The 6,000-nt window shown below is 49.5% G+C and overlaps 1 protein-coding gene across 4 annotated transcripts in view; it reads left to right on the top strand.

The window, feature by feature from the left end:
* Nucleotides 1-294: 294 nt before the first annotated feature.
* The window catches only part of PER2 (period circadian regulator 2), a 49,336-nt gene continuing 43,630 nt past the window's right edge, over nucleotides 295-6,000 (top strand). For 2 of the 4 annotated variants that reach the window (XM_058811838.1, XM_058811840.1), the window contains exon 1: nucleotides 638-701. The gene's annotated coding sequence lies outside the window, so the exon portion shown is untranslated. Of the gene's footprint in view, nucleotides 393-633; nucleotides 702-6,000 lie in introns of those variants that run through there. The other 2 variants (XM_058811839.1, XM_058811843.1) reach the window with 2 other exon arrangements.

Genomic DNA, 6,000 nt, shown 5'->3' with positions numbered 1-6,000 from the left:
GCCTTATGTAAGCGGACCGAGCGGCAGCGGCAGGGTGACCCGGGGGCCGCGGCGGGGCCTGAGCGGGCCCGGCCGGTGTCCGTGAGCGCTCAGGGGGCCCTGGTGGGGCGCTCGGGCCGGCCCGAGCTGCGCTGAGGGGCCCGGGCCAGGCCCGGCGCGCGCGCCCCGGCCGCCAACGGTCGCTGCCCGCCCGCGCGCGCGCGCGCACGACACGTCACGCGCGGCTCCGAGCGGGCGGGGGCGGAGCCGCTCTCCCCGGGGCCGTCACGTGACCGCTGCCCCCCAATCCATCCTCCCCGGCCCGGCGGTCCCGTAGCGGCGGTGGCGGTGGGCGCGAGGGGAGGCGAGCGGAGCTACCGCGGCTTCGGCGGGAGGCGGCGCGGGGGCCGGCGGTGAGTGCGCCTCGGTGGCGGCGGCGCGGGGGAGGGGAGGGGCGGGCCGGCGGCGAGGCAGGCTCGGGAGGCGGCCGCGGCTGTCGGTGGAAACATGGTGCCACACGTGAGGCTTATGTAAAGTGAGCGGCGGCCCGCGCGGCCAATGGCAGCGGCGCGCGCCCCGCCCCCGCCCGCGCGTCTCGCAGGCGTCACGCGGCCGCGGCCAATGGGAGCGCGGGCGGGGCGGGCGCGCGGCGGCCGGTCACGTTTCTGCCCGTATGAAGCCCGAGCCGGGAGGCGCGGGGCCGGCGGGACGCGCCGCGCGCGGTGAGTGGGGGCCCGCCGGGCGCGCTCCCCGCGACCCGAAGGGGCTGGGGGACCCTCGGGGAGCGACGGGAGGGGGCGGCGAGCGGCGGCCGCGGGGGGCACAGGGGCTCTCCCGCCTCCCCCGTCCGCCGGGCCGAGGTTACGTAACCCTCGCGCCGGGGCTCTCCCGTTGCCGGGACGATGCGCGCTCGGGTCCCTCTTGTGCCGCGGGGTCCGTCCCGCTGCCGGCCCCGGCCCGCCGCGGCGGGGGCGCGCGGGGCTCCCTCGGAAAGGCGGCTGTGACACGCCCCCCCCGCTGCCCGTGAAACCGCGGCGAGGGAAGCGGCGGCCGGCTGTGAGTCGCTCCCGGGGCGGGGTGCGGGGCTCAGTGCGGCACGGCCCCCGCCCGCCTTGGACCGGGAGAGCGCCCGGGAGTGGGGGTACAGCCGCCCCACAGGGCCGGGACGGCAGCTGGGCTCTCCGAGGGGCGGCCGCTGGGGCCGGGCAGGGGCGCGCAGGGGGCGGTGGCCCCGGCCCGGAGCGGGGAAGGCGGCAGCGGGGCCGGACTCGGTCCCCCGGCGGGGCTCCGCTCTGCCGGCCGCGGGCTGCGGCCACGGCTGTGCCCGGGGTGCGGAGTGGGGGAACCGGCGGAGAGCACGCGTGTCCCGGGGCACCGAGAGGGGACCGAGCTGGGCCTCACCGGGCGGGCGGGCTGCTCCACGGGAGGAACCGTGTGGCAGCGAGTATCAATCTCAGCGCCGCTGAGATGTGCGAGCTACAGGTAGAGTAGGCAACAGGTGCTGTCCATTTGTTTTTTGCGGTGCCCGTAGCTGTAAGGACAGTCTGTGCCTTGAGACGGTGTGGTCGTGCTGCTGTTCACATTAGGTGCATAGTGTTACATGCATGATTACAAAACGCTTTATGTAAGTACAGTTTCATGCAAATAGGTGAGCAGCATGGTAACAGTCAAGCTGACGCTTTACATTTGACTTTTCGCAATAGGGTAAGCCTTTTCATAATGGGACAGCATTTCCCTGTGTGCCATAGGAGCTTAAAAGGCCTCCCAGGAGGTCGATGTGAGGTATCAGGTACTTGAGAAACTACAGTGCTTTGTAAGTGTAGTCCAGTGAAAAAGTAACTTGGCTGAGACAGTGCATTGATTCGGATCAAAGAAACAGAACCATTAAGTAGGAAAAGACCTCTGAGATCCTTAAGTCCAATTGTTTCATCCATATGTCCAATCTACCCTCTTGCAGTTTCAAACCACTGCCTTTCATCCTGTCACCATATGCCCTGATAAGAAGTCTTTTTCCATCTTCCTTTTAAGCTCATGTCTTTCTTTTCCAAATGCCAGACTTTGAGATTTATTGTCTTGGACGTCTGAGATTGAATAGCTTTCATGAGTAAAGGGAAAGAAGTGGAAATACTCTAATGATTCTAGTGGTAAGAGTATCTGTCAAGTCAGAAGTAGAGTAAAAAACCTGACTAGTATAGTGAGAAAACCTTACAAGTTGCCAGTATTGTTTCAGCCACAGTTTGATTGATGTTAGGGAGAGTGCCCACATTGTTGCACTATAACATCAAGTTCCTTCTTGCTTGTGCTTGTGCATGTTTAAGTGCTTTTGTGATCTTTCTGTTTTGCCTTTGTCTCTGAAACTTGCGTTGTTTCTGCAAAGTGAGGAAGTTTCACTGTAGGACTGGACTGTGTCCTTGCTCCATGCAGAGCTGGATGTTAGTCTTGTGGTGACGACACTGTCCTGAGCTGTGCAGTCCTGATTCTGGACTCTGCAGGTTGCTCACCTCACTAGTAACACATAGAGCAAAAGAGATGGCCTTTGGCCTGGAGTGGAAGAAAAAAGTCTACCAAAACTTTCAGGTTTTGGACATTTCAAGTGTGTATTTCAAGGTAGTTGGGTGTCGTAAATGTCAAACACCGCAGTGAAAGAGGATGGTCTGTCCCATGAAGAAGTGGTTTGGCTTGATGTAGTTCAGAAGGCAAAGGCATGGAAAGAGGGTTTTTGGCTTTTGTGCACTTTTTCAGATTTGGCAAGTTTTTTTGGTTTCATTTATAATTCAAAGAATGCATGGGTTTGCTGGAATTTTTCTTTATTGGTCCATTGGTGGGACTTGTTATAGACTTCCTATATTCCTTTTAGCAAACAAATTCTGTTGGTGAAAATCCAAGTAATTTTTATTTTTACAATTTACTGTTACTTATTTTGGATTTCCACGGAGAGGCATTAAAGAGGCAGCATACTCTTGGCATAGTACCTTGTCTGCTTTTTCTTCTTCTAGTCATAAGATTAAAGTATGTAACAACACAGTTTACTTGATAAACTTACTTGAGCCTCTCCCTGAACAGTATGCTCTTACATTAATAAGCTTTTCTATTAAACTGAGATGTCGATGGAGTTTAGTCTCAAAGTATGAATATAGAATGAAGTGGGGAAAGTGACTGGCAGTAGAGTTCTGGATTCTTCTTCTACTTCAGACGTTTATTATGACCAGGAAGTGTTTGGCTTAGATACAGACTGATAAACAGTTTTCTTTTTTCCTGGGTTCTTGCCACACCCTTATTTCTCTAACATCTTTACAGTATTAGAATATGCTTTAGTGCATTAAAAAAAAAAAAATCTTTTTTTCGCCCCTCAAAGAATAAGGAAATGAGCAAGTTACCATGGGATGAGGTGTATTTGTTGTGGTTTAAAAGCAAGAAGATTACTGGTAGCCAGTAGAACAAGTAAATTATCACTAGTCTAGATCAACTGTAGTGTTTTCCATAGGGTTGCTATGGTTGGCCTATGTTAAAAGGAACGTCATGTTCTTAGCGAGGCCTTGTGTAATAGCTGGCATGAGTGTCCTGTAGACACTGTATTATACTCATAACATTACCACATCATAATTACCAGGTGATCAGGTGTTTCTGAAAAGGAATTTTTGTCTCCAGTTTTGATTGCATGGCCTAGAATTCCTCTATAAGGATAGTGGATTATTGGGATCTTTAACTGGTTTGTCTTACTGCATTCCACATTCAGTTATATCCCTGTAGTGCGAGTTTTAAACTGCTTAAATATTCATTGTGTTAACTTAGCTTGTCAAGCACTGAACAGCAAGGGAGTCAATTAATATCCCCATTATTCTTTGTGATACTGTTGTATTACTCTAAAGAGCTTTTACTTGTTCTTTTGATTATGGATGAAGTTGAATGCAGAAAGTGTTGGTCTTGAAAGTAATGCTGGTGCTGTTTTGTGCCCTAAGAAGTGTCTGTCTGCTTTCTTGCTTGAACGGTGGCCTTAAACTTAACCCCTGCTGGGGGGTCAGACTGGAATATTGTTGGTTAGCAAGGCAGGCTTTTTTAAAGTAGAACTGACTTTTTAAAAGTAGAACCAAAGCTGCATTGCCTTTGCTTGTAGAGGTCTGCCTTCTGACGCTCAGAGCTTTGTTTGTGAGGGGATAGGGGTGTTTCTTTTGAGACGTCTCTCTGTGAGGTATTGTGAAAAATGCCAATCACTTGTTATTAAAATTTTAAAAGTTTGATGGTAAAAAAATGGTTATAAAAATAGTAGTACAATTAGAGTAATCATAATTTGGACAAATTGAATTAGGACAATATGAGACAATAAAGACAGAGTTACGGATGTCTGGGTACTTTTTTTTTGACACCTGTTAACAAAGATTAACCCTTAAAAACAACAGCCTGTTGCATATTCATACACCTCATACATGATGCATAAATTTCATTTAAATACAGGATTCTGTCTGGTCATCATCATCTTCTTCCTTCTAACCCTAACAGTGCCTTTGAGGTGGGAAGAAGTTTGTTTCTTCTGATAAGAGGCAATAAATTCTTTTTGTCTGAAAGATTTAGATGTCCTGGGGCTGCTATCTGGTGTGAGTGCCTCACTCCTTTCTTTAGAAAATCTCACTAACATAGTTCTTATTTTACCTACAAAAGTTATCTTTTAATTACAAGACTGCAGTTATCATATTATTAAAACGTTAATACAGACTACTAATTAATACATCAAAATATGTGCGAAAAATGCATGTATTTTATAATTGGCTTTTTGCAAATATTGAAATGAATATGATATGTGTTGTGTTAGAAAGTAATGCTGTATTAATTCTCTTAAGTGTGTTAAATATAGTTTTAAGTTACAAAAAATGTTAAAATAGAAACTATGCTATGTAGGAGACTTTTCTTTAAAGAAAGGACTCGCAGTGAGATAGCAGCCACAGGACACCTGAATCCTTCAGAGAAAGAGAATTTATTGCTCCATTATCAGAAGAAACAAACTTCTTCCCACCTCAAAGGCACTGTTAGGATTAGAAGGAAGAAGTTGACGATGACCAGACAGAATCCTGTGTTTGAATGGAATTTATGCATCGTATATGAGGTGTATGAATATGCAACAGGTTCTTGTTTTTAAGGGTTAATCCTCTGTTAAAGTGGGTCCTTTTTCGGGCTCTTGCTGCCCAGAAAAAGGTACCCAGACTGTCTGTAACTTTGTATTTGTTGTCTCATTGTCCTAATTCAATTTGTCCAAATTATTATTACTCTAATTGTATTACTATTTTTATAACCATTTTATTACTATTAAACTTTTAGAATTTTAAAAACAAGTGATTGGCGTTTTTCACAATACGGTAAATATCTGTGTAGAGCCATATAATATGCGCTTTTCACAAGTATTATTAAAGGACATGGGAAAAGAGAAGGTAGAATCAAAACCACAGTTCAGAGGGTGATAGGTTTCCTATCTCTTGCTGTGATTTCTTGCAGCCCCGGGCTGCTTTTGTGAAATATTGTGGCAGAGAAGACCAGAAGGAGAAGGGTGAGATTGCAGCGTCTGTAGAGCGAGTGGAGATGCGTGCAGTGCCTCGGAGCCCGCTGTGTGTGTAGTAGGCAGCAGCGAGCGCATGGGACCCCGCATGCCTGGTGGCCACGCCGGCTGCGCTGCTCTAAAGCGCCTGGGCAGCCCGCTCGCACCCTGCTGCCGGGACACTCTCGGGAGCTTGCGGGTTACTGCAGCCCCGAGACACGTGAACAGTCTCTGCTCCAGCCCGCACCTTCGGAGAATGACTCACAGCTCTTCAGTTCTCGCTCTCAGAGTTGTTTATTGTATCTTATCTATAAAAATTTTCTCCTGTCCAGCCTCAGCAGGACAGACAGAGGCACTCTGCCTGCCCCCGGGGCGGTGTTATCTCTTTATACTACAAACTACGTATAACATATTTACATCTAATTCCCTATACCTATCACCTGTGTTAGACAGTGCACTTCTACTCTAAACCAATCCCAGAGTGCCAACATCACAGC

The sequence above is a fragment of the Ammospiza caudacuta genome, chromosome 11 (assembly GCF_027887145.1).
Source record: "Ammospiza caudacuta isolate bAmmCau1 chromosome 11, bAmmCau1.pri, whole genome shotgun sequence".
In the NCBI taxonomy this organism is placed as follows: domain Eukaryota; kingdom Metazoa; phylum Chordata; class Aves; order Passeriformes; family Passerellidae; genus Ammospiza; species Ammospiza caudacuta.
Note: the sequence above shows the minus strand (reverse complement) of the source record. Positions and strands in the feature narration are given on the sequence as shown.